Consider the following 17964-nt stretch of genomic DNA (forward strand, 5'->3'; position numbering starts at 1 on the left):
TTCAGTTTTTCACCATTGAGAAAGATGTTGGCTGTGGGTTTGTCATATATGGCCTTTATTGTGTTGAGGTAGATTCCCTGTTTGCCTACTTTCTGGAGGGTTTTTATCATAAATGGGTGTTGAATTTTGTCAAAAGCTTTTTCTGCATCTACTGAGATGATCATATTTTTTTCCTTCAGTTTGCTAATATGCTTTATCATATTGATTGATTTGTATATATTGAAGAATCCTTGCATTTCTGGGATAAACCCCACTTGATCATGGTGTATGATCCTTTTCATGTGCTGTTGGATTCTGTTTGCTAGTATTTTGTTGACGATTTTTACATCTACGTTCATCAGTGATATTGACCTGTAGTTTTCTTTCTTGGTGACATCTCTGTCTGCTGGTATCAGGGTGATGGTGGCCTTGTAGAATGAGTTTGGGAGTGTTCCTCCCTCTGTTATATTTTGGAAGAGTTTGAGAAGGATAGGTGTTAGCTCTTCTCTAAATGTTTGATAGAATTCACCTGTGAAGCCATGTGGTCCTGGGCTTTTGTTTGTTGGAAGATTTTTAATCACATTTTCAACTTCAGTGCTTGTGATTGGTCTGTTCATATTTTCTATTTCTTCCTGGTTCAGTCTCAGAAGGTTGTGCTTTTCTAAGAATTTGTCCATTTCTTCTGGGTTGTCCATTTTATTGGCATATAGTTGCTTCTAGTAATCTCTCATGATCCTTTGTATTTCTGCACAGTCAGTTGTTACTTCTCCTTTTTCATTTCTAATTCTATTGATTTGAGTTTTCTCCCTTTTAATCTTGATGAGTCTGGCTAATGGTTTATCAATTTTTTTTTATCTTCTCAGAGAACCCACTTTCAGTTTTATTGATCTTTGCTATCATTTCCTTCATTCCTTTTTCATTTATTTCTGATCTTATCTTTATGATTTCTTTCCTTTGGGTAACTTTGGGGATTTTTTATTCTTCTTTCTCTAATTGCTTTAGGTATAAGGTTAGGTTGTTTATTTGAGATGTTTCTTGTTTCTTGAGGGAGGATTGTATTGCTATAAACTTCCCTCTTAGAACTGCTTTTGTTGCATCCCATAGATTTTGGGTCGTCGTGTTTTCATTGTCATTTGTCTCTAGGTATTCTTTGATTTCCTCTTTGATTTGTTCAGTGATCTCTTGGTTATTAAGTAGTTTATTTAGTCTCCATGTGTTTGTACTTTTTTCAGATTTTTTCCTCTTATTGATATCTAGTCCCATAGCGTTGTGGTCAGAAAAGATACTTGATACGATTTCAATTTTCTTAAATTTACCAAGGCTTGATTTGTGACCCAAGATATGATCTATCTTGGAGAAAGTTTCATTGAATTGAGCAATTGAAAAGAAAGTGTATTGTGTTGTTTTTCAATGGAATGTCCTAAAATACCAATTAAGTCCATCCTGTTTAATGGGTCATTTAAAGCTTGTGTTTCCTTATTAATTCTCCTTTTGGATGATCTGTCCATCAGTGAAATTGGGGTGTTAAAGTCCCCTACTAAGATGTGTTACTGTTGATTTCCTCTTTTATGGCTGTTAGTATTTGCCTTATATTTTGAGGTGCTCCTATGTTGGGTCCATAAATATTTACACTTGTTATATCTTCTTCTTGAATTGATCTCGTGATCATTATGTAGTGTCCTTCTTTGTCTCTTGCTACAGTCTTTATTTTAAAGTCTATTTTGTCTGGTATGAGAATTGCTACTCCAGCTCTCTTTTGATTTCCTTTTGCATGGAATAGCTTTTTCCATCCCCTCACTTTCAGTTTGTATGTGTCCCCAGGTCTGAAGTTGGTCTCTTGTTGACAGCATATATACAGGTCTTGTTTTTTATCCACTCAGCCAGTCTATATCTTTTGGTGGGAGCATTTAATCCATTTACATTTAAGGTAACTATCGATATGTACGCTCCTATTAGCATTTTCTTAATTGTTTTGAATTTGTTTCTCTAGCACTTTTCCTTCTCTTGTGTTTCCTGCCTAAAAAAGTCCCTTTAGCATTTGTTACAAAGCTGGTTTGGTGGTGCTGAATTCTCTTAACTCTTGCTCGTCTGTAAAGTTTTTAATTTCTCCGTCAAATCTGAAGGAGATCCTTGCTGGGTAGAGTAATCTTCATTGTAGGTTTTTCCCTTTCATCACTTTAAATATGTCTTGACACTCCCTTCTGGCTTGCAGAGTTTCTGCTTTAAGTTCAGCTGTTAACTTTATGGGGATTCCCTTGTATATTATTTGTTACTTTTCCCTTGCTGCTTTTAATACTTTTTCTTTGTATTTAATTTTTGATATTTTGATTTATATATGTCTTGGCGTATTCAACAGATGCAGGGTACATCAAGTTGATTGTGGAGATTTAATCTGCTGCTCCTGAGGCTGCTGGGAGAGATTTCCCTTTCTCTTCTTTGTTCGCATGGCTCCTGGGGTTCAGCTTTGGATTTGGCTCCACCTCTGAGTGTAGTTCACCTGAGGGCGTCTGTTTCTGCTCACACAGGAGGGGGTTAAAGCAGCAGCTGATTAGGGGGTCTGGCTCACTCAGGCCAGGGGGAGGGTGGGGTATGGAATGTGGAGCGAGTCTGCAGCTGCAGAACCTGGCATGATGTTGCAACAGCCTGAGGTGCGCCATGTGTTCTCCCAGGAAAGCTGTCCTTGGATCACAGGACCCTGGCAGTGGCGGGCTGCACATGCTCCCAGGAGGGGCAGTGTGGATAGTGACCTGTGCTTGCACACAGGCTTCTTGGTGGCTGCAGCAGCAGCCTTAGTGTTTGATGCCCTCTCTGGTGTCCACACTGATAGCCGTGGCTCTCACCCATCTCTGGAGCTCATTTAGGTGGTGCTCTGAATCCACTCTCCTCGCGCACCCGGAAACAATGGTCTCTTGTCTCTTAGGCAGGTCCAGACTTTTTCCTGCACTCCCTTCCGGCTAGCAGTGGCACACTAATCCCTTCAGGCTGTGTTCACGCAGCCAACCCCAGTCCTCTCCCTGGGATCTGACCTCCGAAGCCCGAGCGTCAGCTCCCAGCCCCCGCCCGCCCCAACAGGGGAGCAGACAAGCCTCTCAGGCTGGTGAGTGCTGGTCGGCACCGATCCTCTGTGTGGGAATCTCTCCACTTTGTCCTCTGCACCCCTGTTGCTGCGCTCTCCTCTGTGGTGCCGAAGCTTCACCCCAACCCCGTCTCCTCCAGTGAAGGGGCTTCCTAGTGTGTGGAAACTTTTTCTCCTTCACAGCTCCCTCCCAGTGGTGCAGGTCCCATCCCTATTCTTTTGTCTCTGTTTTTTCTTTTTTCTTTTGTCCTACCCAGGTACGTGGGGAGTTTTTTGCCTTTTGGGAAGTCTGAGGTCTTCTGCCAGCATTCATTAGGTGTTCTGTAGGAGTTGTTCCACATGTAGATGTATTGCTGAAGTATTTGTGGGGAGGAAGGTGATCTCCACATCTTACTCCTCTGCCATCTTGAAGGTCTCCCCCTCTCTATCTATCTCTTATTGGTTCTGCTTCTCTGAAGAGCTCTAATTCATATATATGCCCTGTTTCCTTATTTCTTCAATTACGCAGGGTTGGCAAACTATGGCCCATCTGCTCCCTGACACCTGTGTTTGTACATAAGGTTTTACTGGAACATAGCCATGTCCATTCATTTACGTATTGTCTGTGGATGATTTTGTACTATAATTGAATAGCAGAATTAAGTAGTTGCAACAGGTAATAATGACCTACAAAGCTAAAATATTTACTATCTGGACCTTATAGAAAATGTTTACTGACACCCGAATTAGAGTGAAAGCTGCATGACATGAGGGGGTATGTCATCTTTTTGTAAGAAAAACTTTGTAGGTCTCAAGTATTGATATGATACCATAAGAACAACTAAGAAAATTATGGGATTTTGTTTCTGGAGAGAAAATGATAAAAAGGTTGATTTCTTTTCAATACTGATCAAGATGTTTACCTGTTTGTGGGCAAGTCAGCTAAAGAAAATATTCTGTTGAATGGATAATCCTATTATTTTTCTTGTCATATATCTCCTTCAGGAAACTACAATATTCTATACTACTCAAAATGTAATTTCCATTTAACCTTGTGTTGTTGTCCTTCTAGGAAATAATCCTAAGGCAATAAGCCTAAAAAAACCTTAATATTTCCAATCAGTATGGCAGGCTGAACTGATCTAAGGATCCTCTCTTTTGAGTAAATTCATATAAAAATGTTGGATAAAGAATAACAAAACAAAATATATCTTTAAGATTTAAAGCCAGAAAGAAAAATCACCCAGATGTAGAAACAAAAATCTTACAATCAGAGCACTGAATGGGAGTTAAAACTGAATGACTCTCAGGATCTCAAAACCTAGTCTAAGTTTCAATGCCCACTTGCAGGAAAGTACAGCACTGAGTCTGTGGAACTTATGCTCTTTGAGGAACTAGAATTGGGACTCTCTCCATCAGGCTGAGAGTTGGAAGGGTTTGGAAAACCTCCACAGAAAAACTCTGGGAGATATTTGAGAAGTGGCCACCTGCCTGTGGTCATGGGTTGGAAAAGAATTACCCCAAAGAAGTCAGAATTTTTACTTTAAACTGTGCACATGTCTCAAATTCTACTAACCAAGTGGGCATGGACATGGCCTGACCTGAGAAATTAACATAAATATTATTTGTAACAGAGGAAATCCATAGGTTTCTGGTTGGAGCAAACAAGAGTCTTCTCAGAGACTTTTTTCAGTGATTATTTCATAAGGATTGAGGTATAAAAGTTGCAATTGCAAACCCTCTTCTCTGCTTACAAAAGATTATATTTATTCTTCAAGGTCCAATCCAAATGTCATTCTATGACTTTCTGTCATATGCAAACCACCTCCTCACTCCCAACATTCTTTACCTATACAAGCTTTTGCTCCCACAGTCCTTTGTTCATCCCTTTATACTAGAATTTTCATATTGCGCTATATTTACCTTTGTACTCTTTCATCTCTCTTCTAGAGGCGAACAGCTTGAGGACAGGAATCATGCCTTATTTACATTTGTGTCCTCTGTAGGGAACTTTAAAATAGCTCTTGGAAGTCACAGAAATAATCATTTCCATTAACCTTTGTGAGGGATGCAAAGAAGCAAACAACATTGACATTGATTATTTTATGAATAATAAAATTTAATGAAGAACATTTAAGGTGTTTGGGCATCTAGCAAAAGAAATCAGATAAAAACTGATGTCTGAAAACTATGTTTGATTAATGATAGGAAAAAATAATATAGACAGTAAGTTCTGTAGGATTTCAGAAAATCAGTTTAGCTAGCTCACCGTGAGGGAGTGTTAGAAGGTAAGGCTAGAAAATTTGGAAGATTGAGTGGGGCCAGATTAAGGATCACTCAGGAATTTGGACTTTAACTTGTAGCTAGTGGATGGGAAACCATGGAGGTTTTCTGTGCAGCAGAGTTAACACAAAGATCTGGTCTAGAATTATTTATTTATTTTTTAAAATTTATTTATTTTTGGCTGTGTTGGGTCTTCATTGCTGTACGCGGGCTTTCTCTAGTTGCGGCAAGTGGGGGCTACTCTGTTGAGGTGTTCGGGCTTCTCATTGTGGTGGCTTCTCTTGTTGCAGAGCACAGGCTCTAGGCACGCAGGCTTCAGTAACTGTGGCACGTGGGTTCAGTAGTTGTGGCTTGCAGGCTCAGTAATTGTGGCTTGTGGGCTCTAGAGCACAGGCTCAGTAGTTGTGGTGCATGGGCTTAGCTGCTCCGTGGCATGTGGGATCTTCCTGGACCAGGGCTTGAACCCATGTCCCCTGCATTGGCAGGCAGATTCTTAACCACTGTGCCACCAGGGAAGCCCTGGTCTAGAATTATTAATCTGGCAGTGATGTGTAGGATGAATTGGTTAGGGATAGCAGCCTGAGGCAGAATAGCTTGGATGCAGTAATCTAGGAATGGGTGATAAGAGCTTGGATTGGGCAGTGAGGATGAAAAAAAAAGAGAGAGAGAGAAAAAGAATTTTAGCAGAGACTTCAAACACACTTTTTTATAAAAAAAAAAAATAGAGAATTAAAATGTTAAAATTATTATTGGGAAATCATGATAACGTGAATTCTTCACAGGGCAAGAATACTGTTAGAGATCAAACATATTAAGAAATTTATGAGATATGATGAAATAATTTTCCTTAACACTCTGCATGCTTTAGTAAGTGACAAAATAGATGTTCACAGAGACCAAGTCAAAATTTTTCATAAACATCCGTGTAACATGATTTACCTGATGATTCTTAGCCAGCTATTTTAAAAGAATTCTTTTAGTGGGATAGAGTTCTGAAAATTGGGAAAGTATGGAGGTCACATATGGTTCCATTTCATAAATTCTAGGTTATAGGAAGTTCACATATTGCAAAAGAAACATTTAGAAGCTCTGAACAGAGCAACTAAATTGATTTGTGATGTTATTGTCATTGGTGTTAGATTAGCAACTGTCATAGTCAGGCAGAACTATCATATCATTAGGAAAGAATGCAAAAATCCTGAGTCTATGTAAGGAATATAACATTCACTCTGTAGAAGAACCTCAGGCTTAGCCAAATGGTTGTGGTTTAAGTTAATATTTAACTTAGCTAGTTCCTTTCTTCCTTTAGTTCATTGCAAAGCTTTAGCTGTATCAAATACTGTTCTTTTCTTCTCTTTATCAGTTGGGCAATCCAAGAATACCATTCTTAGCCTTGAGTAAGTTCCCAGTCATCTACGGAAGCCAGAGTTCAAAAGCTTTGGTACACTGTCATGAAATTCTATTTTTCTTCCCCTAATATAGTATAGCAATTTAAAACCTTTCTGCACTAATCATTGTCATCATGAGTTAAGAGATCATAATCAGTCTAGAATAGCAGCTCATCTAGTGGGGGAAGTTCTTGGTGTGACACACTCCTTAGTTAGAGTGAGAGCCGTGATGATTCAGCCCATAGTTATTCTCCTCTTGCGTAGGGAGTGAAGAGGGCCTCAGGTAATGCATAGATTTTGGAGTCAGACTGGCCAGAGTCCCAATCAGGTCTAGACCATTTATGAGTCGTGTACTGTGTTAGTTTGCTAGGGCTGCCACAACAAAGCACTATAGCTTGAGCAGCTTAAACAACAGAAATTTATTTTCTCATAGTCCCACTGCTTAGAAGTCCTGGTGCAGGAAGCGGGGGGCCCTTCCAGGGCCCAAGAGTGGGCTCTTGTCTAACTTGGAAATGAGTTGCCTGAGGAGACACATGTACTGACAAAGCAAAAGAAATTGGACAGCAGCAGGGTAAATGAACCCAGGAGAACTGCTCTGCCATGTGGCTCACAGTCTCAGATTTTATGGGGATGGGTTAGTTTTGGGGCCATCTCAGGCCAATCCTCTTGCTTGGCCCATAGTATGACTCATTGTCCTTCCTGGTGGCGTGTACGTTTCTCAGCCAAAATGGATTCCAGCAAGAAGGACTCTGGGAGGTTGGTCGTCTCCTCCCTCTTTTGGCCCCTCCCAAATTCTGCAGGTTAGTTTTCAACAGCAGCACCTTGTTCCTTATTAGGACCTCCTGCTGTTAGACAGCTCAGGCAAGTGGGCTTGGCCAAGGTGGGTGGTTTTGGTCAGCAGTTCCCTAACAGTCCAAGGACAAGGTGGTCAGAGCTGGCTTCTCTGAGGCCTCTTTCCTTGGCTTATAGATGGTCATCTTCCTGTGTCTTCATATGGTCTTCCCTCTATAACTATCTGTGTCCAAATTTCCTCTTTTATAAGGAATGACCACAGTCATATTGGATTAGAGCCACGCTCATGCTTTCATTTTAATTTGATCACCATTTTAAAGGTCCTATCCCCAAATGCTGAGGTCCTAGGAGTTAAAATTTTAACATATGAATTTAGAGGGGACACAATTCAGCTCATTATATATACCCTCAGGCAAATCACTTAGCCATTCTGTGACTTGTTTATTTGGAATAAACTTTAGTTGCAGTCAAGTCTGAAGAATTGCAGTTATTGATTGTGAGGTAAAGACCATGCCTGATATACTCAAAACAGAGATCACTGTTCCTGCATAAGTGTATTCATAGCAATCTTTTTTTTCACCTTTAAAACTAAGTTGTTGTTACTGTTGTTTTAATAACACTAGGCTTATGTGACATATTGATATTCAAGATAACGATTTTTTTAAAAATCTGTGTTTCTCAGAGGAACTGCCAAATCTAGCATATTACAAATACAGGGATATTCATCCAGGCTGAAGTATAAAGATGGGAAATTTATTTAGAATTCACATACCTGGAAGCTGCTGCTGGTATGGCACTGAGTCCCATCTTTCCCTGTATAATGATATTTACTGGTTATTTCATTCCTTCTTTACCTTTAACTTCCACATCAAAATAATCACTAGATCCATCAGCATCTACTTGCTAAATATCCTGATACTATATTCTTTCGTCTCCATCTTCATTGCCCCCAACATGGTTCAAGTCCCCAGCAATTTTTTTGTGGCTGGAGTATTTGGTCCAGACTGTTGGAATAGCTTTCTCAATGTTTTTACTCCTTCCATCTTGCCCTGTCAAACATCTAAACATTACTGATAGGCTAATCTTTAAAAGTGCAAATGAGACTACATTTCCAATGTCTTCGTAATCTATCAGTTGTCTGGTACTATATATAGCAGTTTATCGGAAACTTTTTTAGACTGGGACAAAAATTGAGGATAAAGTTCAATATGTGAAGCAATAACTAATGCTATCAGAGGTTATCCCATAGGTAACACTGGAGTGATTGCCCCTTGCCATTCTTTTTTGTTGTGTGTGTGTGTGTTATGAATCATCTTTTTATTGACAAGAAAAATGAGGCTCAGAAAGATTAATTAATGTACTTAGGGTCATGTAAGTAAGTGGCTGGGCCAGGATTTGAACCAAGCCCTCCTGACTCCCCTGAATTACACTGAATGGGGATTAGAGCCAGGAAAGGTGACATGATGAATTTATAATCTTATCTATCTATCTATCTATTTATTTATTTATTTGAAGTATAATTGATTTACAATATAGTGTTACTTTCATGTGTATAGAACAGTGATTCAATTATACATATATGTGTATATATATATATATATATATATATATATATATTCCTTTTCAGATTCTTTTCCCTTATAGGTTATTACAAAATATTGAGTATCGTTCCCTGTGCTATACAGTAGATCCTTGTCGGTTATCTATTTTATATATAGTAGTGTGTATATGTTAATCCCAAACTCCTAATTTAACCCTCCCTCCCCCGACCTTCCCCCCCTTTGGTAACCATAAGTTTGTTTCTATGTCTGTGAGTCTATTTCTGTTTTGTAAATAAGTTCACTTGTATCATTTTTTTAGATTCCACATATAAGCAATATCACCTGATATTTATCTCTCTCTGTTTGGCTTACTGCCATTCTGCCCTTTTATCTCACACTAATACCTGATCAGCCTAGGCCAGCACTGGCTCAGAGAATCAAGTCCAAGATCCTTGTCAGGATCTTCAATAACAGTGACTGAGATTCCTCAAGCCAGGCTGTGCCTCCCCTCCAATGGTTTGGAAATCTCTGGCATTCCCCTTGTTCCCTCTTGGAATTTCCTTCCTCTCCTTGTTCCTGGAAACATGCCACGAGCAGATAACTACCTTCCTGCCTTGCCATAGCGTTTCAATGGTACCTTTCACACCATAGATCACACCAAGCTCTAACAATTTGCTTGCCTGTCAGTCTCCCTCCTCGCCGAAGGTCTCCTCCATGGTGTTTACTTCACCCTGATGTCTCTAATGCATTCAGTAATGCTGATGCAATAACCACTTTAGATGAAAAACTCAGAAAGTAAGGATGAGAGATACTTCCTGTACCTAAATGTTTTTAATTTTCACCCTGTCTATGGATAGCTTCATGAAGAAAACACAATAAAGGAAGGAGAGAAAGAAAGCAAGAAACAAGCCTGGCAATGGAATAGGAAGAGTGAGGGAAAGGGAGGACTCCCCCTGAAGCCCACCCCAGGCTTCACCCACTGCACATCACCAAGCCTGCACCCCGAAAACCGTGGTGCAGGCATCCCAATTCCACTCACAACAAGTATGCTGACCATTATGCTGTGTTCCTCATATCTGGCTCCATTTGAGAAGGTACCCTGCTCCAGATCTCTTCCCTTTTTCCTTCCTATTTTTGTCTCAATTCTGAATTGCGCCTAATCAAGCTCAGTCACTGAGAACCATACCTGCTATGGCAGCTCACCCATCACTCCAGAGAAGCCTTTGCCAGAAACTCCAAGAGAGTGGCTGGGAAGGGAGGGAATGAGAGAGAGAAAACAGAAGTAGATTATAGATTACATGAAAGAAAAGGGCTAAAAAGTCAAGGAAGAAGGACAAAAAGCAAGGAAAAAATGAAAAAGAAGGGGGGGAAAAAGGAGAGGAGAAGAAAAAGGCAAGGAAGAGGGAAATTCAACCATTTCATGGAGTGGATCTGCCATTCCTCTTTGCCTGCGAATTGTAATATTGCATGCTCTCCTATTTCTATTTCGATTATTCACTTAAATCCCATTCAGCATAAGAGCTGAAAGACTACTCCTTAAATGTCCCATAAGAATAGCTTTGATTCTGCACTTTTTGGAGAAATCACAACATCGTGACTCAAATGAACTTGACTAAAATTGTTCCAAACAAGAATTATTATTACAAAGTTCTTGGCTGTGAAAATGACAAAGGGAGTTTAGCCCAAACAAGGGTTTACTGGGAAAACCACACCCTTCTAATGCCTCTGAACCGAAAGGACACAGAAACTATGATGATAAGACAGGCCACACAACTTTTCGTGGAAGGTGGTTACCCAAAAGCTTAACAAATAAGAACAGTCTAGAACAGCTAGTCACAATGGGGTTCCTCGTATGCAAAAAAGAAAAAAAAAGAAAAGAAAAGATTTTAAGGACATTTTGCCAATTCTTCAGCCCTGCGTCAGAGTATTTAGATAATCACATGGTGAATAAAGTTCATATTTTCTGGTAAAATTTTAAAGAGGGTGTCAAAAGAAATTTTTCTTAATGATCCAGACATTACCTTCCCCAATACATCTCCCACTTAATAAAGTTATTATCCCCACACTGCTACATTTCACACAGAACTGACTGAGCAGATATTTATGTATAAGGAGAGGGACCTAAACTTAAACACTCCAACAAATCAAATTTTTATCTATTCCACAGGTGGCTTTTTCAGACTCACAGACATAAAAAACAAATTCATGGTTACCAAAGGGGAAGGGGGAGGGATAAAATAGGAGTTTGGGATTAGCAGATACAGACTATAAATTAGCTAAACAACAAAGTCCTACACTATAGCACAGGGAACTATATTCAATATCCTGCAATAAGCCATAATGGAAAAGAAAATGAAGAACTATATATATATATCTATATATATATATATACACACACACACACACACACACACACACACACACACACACACACACATATATATATTACTGAATCACTTTTCTGTACACCAGAAACCAACACAACATTGTAAATCAACTATACATCAATAAAAAACAAAAAACAAATATGGTTTTGTGGTCACAGTTTCAGCAAATGTGTATTAAGCACAAACGATATAATAAACCCTATGCTGGGAAGTAGAGAGAGTAGCCCTCTCTGAGACAACTAGAATAAAGTTAAAGTGTTGTCATTATTCCTTTTACTCCACTAGAGAACCTATGTTTTAAGAATCTGAAGTTTTTGTAATCAAGATCGATTTTACATTTAAGATTGGGCAAACACTCTCGAGTGCTTCTTAGAAAAACATTATCTTTAGCCTCCTGCCTAAGTCAACCCCCTGACTACCCAGCTGAAATGGCCTTTTCTTCAGTACTGGCGAATGTTCTGCATGCAACTTGATAACAATTTGAGGAGTCTACAGTTTTGCTGCGGGAGGTACAAGATACTTCCAGTCACACATAAACAGGCTTTGAGGGCAGCTTCTTATTTGCCTATTGTTGTAGAAGTTCTCTTAACTGAGCTCTATTTAACAAACTCATCAGATTAGTGATTTCTCTCCACGCTCTTTGTAAATCATGCGGACTGATAGCCATAGTTCACAGCTCTTGGCTCTTCCGCAACATTTCTGTTTGTGCCTTTGCATTGTTATCTCACAATGCTTGCGCTCAACTGCGTTTGTGCCAAATGCACTTGTTTCTGTAACTAAGTAGGGTGTAAAGCAATAAAATATGAGCCCAGAAGGAGAGTTACACTGAAAGCTACACTGAATGCTTTGGAAAGTCTTGGAATACTTGGAAGAGGAGGGTCACTACAAATACTTCTGTTAAATTAGGTGTGGGTAAAATGATTGTAAAAGATCGGGAGAAATTATAAACATCTAGAAGGATTCTGGATTCAGAATACTTCGCACATCTCCATAATTTCAGCCTCACTTTAAAGGAACCAAAATTGAGAAATCATAGATGATGGATGCGTTATGGGTGTGAGTCTATGAGAAGGACTAGGTGGAATTTTAATCAGTTGACCATGCATAACAAAAAGGCATGGGTCTACAAGAAAAAGACTGGAGAATAAATGTACCTTTATGAAATTGAAATAAATAGTTAGAGGTAAGCATGCATCACTTTTGTGATTCCCTCTTTATAGGGCTTCTTCAGTGAACCAGCCAACTACAGATACAATTACTCCCACAGTAAAATGTGGGAGTGACAGATGTTAAGTCTGTGGTACATGCAGCAAAAAGCACACTGGTTTCTACTCTCATCTTGACCACTTTAAGCAAGACACTCACTCTCAAAATTTTGATTTCCGTTTGCAAAATGCGAAAAACAATACCTGTCTTGCTTATTTCACAGGGTTTTGTTTTGTAAGAATCAAATGAAGTAATAAATGAAAATATTTTATAAATTTTAAAATGCAAAAAATAAGGCAAATAGATCTAATAGTAGGGGGTATGTCTTGTACAACTTTGTATTCTGAAAAAGCCCATAGAGAGTTAAAACAATAAGCCTTTAATGAACAAGTTAATAAAAGAATGGACCCATTTTTCTGCCACAGGGCTGCACATGGAAACATAGCGTTTGCGACATGGTATCAGGTTGGCTTGATGGACATTTTAGAATCTGTCCTCATTGTGGCCATTTCTATAGATGAGGTATGTACCAGCCCTCTTGTATAGGTTTATGTGGTACTTGATAGGTGTTTATTTATTTATTTTTTTTGTTAGGTGTTTATTGAATAGTATTTATTCAGAGTCAATTAATGAATGAGTGAATGAATGGAAATGTTTAGACCCTTTTTTGTCACTCTTTTTTTCTCACAACTTACTCCATCAAAGCAATAGGAATTGATGGTTGTTCAGTTAATATAGTAGGCATTCAACATGTTTGCTGAATGAATAAAGAAATAAATGTGTAAATGCAACGTATGAACATGGAGATAAGCCTGCCTCTTTTTTCCAGCTTTCTTGAGATATAATGGACATATAAAATTGTGTAAATTAAAGGTGTACAATGCACTGATTTGATACACATACACTGCAATATGATTACCACTGTAGCATTAGCTAACCCTCCATCATATCACATAATCACCTTTTTTTTTTTTTTCTGGTGAGAACATTTCAGGTCTACTCTCTTAGCAACTTTCAAGTATATACTAGAATAACGTGAAGTATAATCACAATGCTGTGCGTTAGATCCCTAGAACTTATTCTTCCAACTGCAGAGTTGTACTCTGACCAACATTTCCCCATTTCCACATATATATACATATACATGTATATACATGAATCTTCTTTATCCATTTATCTGTTTATCTATTGATGGATACTTTAGTTGTTTTTATATCTTGGTTATTGTGAATAATGAATGATCATGAGAGTGCAGATATGTCCTTGGCATCCCGTTGTCCTTTCCTTTGGATATATACTCAGAAGTGGGATTGCTGGATCATATGGTAGTTCTATTTTTAATTTTTTAAGGAACCTCCATACTGTTTTCCATAGTGGCTACACTAATTTACATTCCTACTAACAGTGCACAAGCATTCCCTTTTCTCTGCATCCTCACCAACACTTGTTACTTTTTGTGTGGTTTTTTTTTCTTTTTTTTTTTGGTACGCGGTCCTCTCACTGTTGTGGCCTCTCCCGTTGCGGAGCACAGGCTCCGGACGCGCAGGCTCAGCGGCCATGGCTCACGGGCCCAGCCGCTCTGCGGCATGTGGGATCTTCCCGGACCGGGGCACGAACCCATATCTCCTGCATCGGCAGGCAGACTCTCAACCACTGCGCCACCAGGGAAGCCCACCTTTTGTGTTTTTGATGATAGCCATTCTAACAGGTGCTACGTCATTGTGGTTTTGACTTTCATTTCCCTGATTATTAGTGATGTTGAACATCTTTTCATGTGCCTATTGGTCAACTGTATGTCTTCTTTGGAAAAATGTCTATTCAGTTCCTCCATCCATTTTTTAATTGGATCGTTTGGGGGTTTATTGCTGTTGTCATTATTGTTATTGGGTTGTATAAGTTCTTTATTTTATTTTTGATATAACTCCTTATCAGATATATGGTTTGCAAATACTTTCTCCCATTCTGTAATTTGCCTTATCATTTCACTGATGATTTCCTTTGCTGTGAAGAAGCTTTTTTAATTTGACATAGTCCCGCTTATTTATTTTTGCCTTTGTTGCCTGTGCTTTTGGTGTCACAACCAAAATTTTATTGCTGAGATCAATGTAAAGGAGCTGTTCCCCTATCTTTATTACTAGGAGTTTTAAAATTCAGGTCTTTGTTTAAGTCGTTAATCCATTTTAAGTTAATTTTTGTGAGTGGTATAACTACTACTGCAGGCAGTTATTCAGTTTTCCTAATACTATTTATTTATTTATTTTACTGCTGAACTTATTTTTTTTAACTTTTTATTTTATGTTGGAGTATAGCTGACTAACAATGTTGTGATAGTTTCAGATGCACAGCAAAATGACTCAGCCATACATATGCATGTATCCATTCTCCCCCAGACTCCCCTCCCATTCAGGCTGCACACACACACACACACACAGAGATGGCATCTATAGAATGAATTCCTAGAGGTAGAACTGCTGGTTTAAAAGGGTTTTGCACCAGAAGGCAGAGAACTAGCTTATTGTATGGATTTTTTTTGTGTTTTAACGATGTTTGAGAATATCAGCCCTATCCAGAAAAATAATCAATGGGTTTCTTTTTCCTTTAAAGTTAAAATTGGATATTAAAGGCACTTGGCTTTAAGATGGGATAATACTAGACAACTAGGCTCAGCTCTGTACATTAGAACTTTCTGATTTTCAACATAAGAAAGACTTTAAGAAAAATTTGAAAAACTTCCTGGAATAAGAATATCAGGAGACCATCTTACTCTCTTTGGAGAATTTACCTTAGACATGACAGAACTGGTAGAAATGTGTTTCTTTCAGATGCATTTCATGTGCATTCTTTTGCTTTGGATGGGCTTTTTTCTTTTTCTTTGCAAAGAAAAATTGTTATTATTGATTTTCCTTAACTCTCCCTCTCTCCTTATTTTTGTAATGCTTTAAAATGATTGAAATTATGAGGAAATTTATAAATTTAACCTATTCAACAGAGAAGAAATATTCATACATGGGAACACTAATATGTATTGACAAATACAACTGATCAACAGCTAATGGTATGATTTCCACTTTGATTGAGTGAAAATAGCTACAAACATGTTAACAATCTGAGTTAAAATTGGTACAAAAACTAATCCTTCTCTAAACACAATAATAAGTCCTTGGTAGAATTCACGTGGGAGATTTTCTTAAAATTAATTTATAAGGAATAGTTTTTGGAGGGATTAGCCTAGAGTTCTGTCAACAAAAATAGAGGAAAAAAATCAATACAGAGCTATTTCATCCAAAACTGTTGGCTAAAGAGATAAATTGTCATTTGCTTATATCAGTTGTTCTCAGCCCTGATTGCATATTAAAATCAAGAGATTTTTAAAAAATACAAATGTTCACCTGGACCACTTAAATCAGAATCTCTGGCTGAGGGAGGGGAGTGGCAGATATCCACATTTTAAAAATCTTTGCTGGTGATTCTAATGTGAATCAAGTTTCAGAACTGCTGGTTTCAGAAAGATAAGGAACAGAAATTTAGAATGAAACTCTTCCTGGTAAGTATCAGGACACCAAAGTGAGGTGAGACAGATCACCTCTCGTTGTATGCTGATTTACAAGCAAAGCCTCCAAGAATCTATTACATTTTTCTGGAAGCTTCAACAAATTCAAGAATATAAAGATGGAACAGAGAGAAGATTTAAGGAGAACGTTATGGTGGAGACCTCTTCGGAGAGAGCTGATGCTATGCTGGCGTCTTCATTTCCCTTCTGTAAAGGAGGCATGGCGAGTGCTCCCTTTTGCTTCAAACATAGAGAAAGGGGTTACACTCAGAGAGCTTGAGATACTGTCCTGCCATCAGGAGACACAAGACTGCTGTCTGATTCGTGCATAAGAAAGCTTTATCAAGCATAGATTGGAATCTGTTTTCTACCAGCCAACTGCTCTGTTGGTGGAATCAACAGTGTTATAGTTCGGGAATCACCCTGCCTCTCAGAGTTTGTCAAGGAAAGGGAGACATCAGTGTTTCCCTGTTGGAGAAAGGCAGTGACATAGGAGAGGGATCCTGCATGATTCCTGATCAACACGGTTGACAGGAGACATGAGCCAAACTCAGCAGAAAGAGGTCGAAGGGTGTATCCTCAGATAGAAAGTGGGAGTGGCAGGTGTTCACTTTCAATAGAGCTGTAATCCCCTGGGTCAGCATAAGAACAAAAATCTCAAAGAGCTCACAAAAGCCACCCATGAGAGGAAGAGTCAGCCAAAATTATCTTCCAGGATGACATTTTAACCAGCTGCCAGAGAGAAGGCATGAAGCACTCCAGCTCAAGTAAAGATCAGCCTATTCTTTGTCCTCATTTCCCTTCTGCTACAGCAGGACTGAAGAGTAGAAGAGTTAGCAAAAGAGCGGTAAGTGAGCAGGAAGAGGAGGGGGTAAAGCTGTCCACGCCCCCTTTCCCACTGCAGGTTGACATCCCGAAGCCTGCCCAAGCTGGGGGAGAAGAGTACAGTGTTAAATGGACATTGGAGTTGGATTAGCAGGCACACTCGCCCTACGATCCCTCAACTTGTAAGAGCACAGCAGAAAGTAAAGACTGAGTTTTAGTCACCTGACATATTCTAATTAATGATTTTAGTCTTGACATGACTTACTCACCCTTTTACCTACGAGACTCCCTGTGCCCTTGATCCCAAATGTCTTCTTGCTTCTTAATCTGTGGCTTCCATGCTAGAGCTTCTTCATCTGTATCTTGCTTACTTGTATTTGACATCTAGTAGCTGATCTCTTCTCAACTCTCTCTTAAGAACAGTAATTTCTCATTTGCTTCCCACTCTGATGAGCATAAATAATTCCCAGTGACCCCCATGAATACCCAAGTCTTCACCCTGTGCACTGCCAGCCTTCACCTGCAGCGAGGCATGTCTCATCATGGAATAAAACAGAACAGTTAATTAGGTATTTTACTTTCCAACTTGTTTGGTTAACATCTGGAGGTGTAGGCAAACAACAAAGAGCAACACAGTATATAAAGCTCATTAGTGAGGCATAACAGTACCCAACAGAATGGAGCTAGAGTAAACTGTGAGCTCATCCAAATTATAGAGTTGCAAATGTAGTTTTATTTGCATTTGATGAATTGTGTGTTAGTAATGCACTGTAAATCATGGGACCTATAAGGGTGGTGTAATTTTTGTTAAAGCTACACACAAATTTGGGCACCTGAACTTATAACTATTTACTTTGCTTTTAAAATGGAACAAAAAGTAGGTTTCAAAATGATAAAAACAGTCTGATCAATTTCTTGTTAAGGATTTGAATTTTGACCAAGTAGGGAACTCAGAAAA

At 38.9% G+C, this 17964-nt stretch overlaps 1 long non-coding RNA gene across 1 annotated transcript; it reads right to left on the minus strand.

Moving 5' to 3' along the window:
* Window positions 1–4970: 4970 nt before the first annotated feature.
* LOC132515686 (uncharacterized) lies at window positions 4971–17385 on the minus strand. The gene is made up of 3 exons (XR_009539165.1): window positions 17276–17385; window positions 8270–8310; window positions 4971–5091 (listed from the first exon to the last, which is right to left on the minus strand). It is a non-coding gene; the product is annotated as an uncharacterized LOC132515686 (long non-coding RNA).
* Window positions 17386–17964: the final 579 nt, after the last annotated feature.

Source organism: Lagenorhynchus albirostris, chromosome 2, assembly GCF_949774975.1.
Source record: "Lagenorhynchus albirostris chromosome 2, mLagAlb1.1, whole genome shotgun sequence".
Classification (NCBI taxonomy): domain Eukaryota; kingdom Metazoa; phylum Chordata; class Mammalia; order Artiodactyla; family Delphinidae; genus Lagenorhynchus; species Lagenorhynchus albirostris.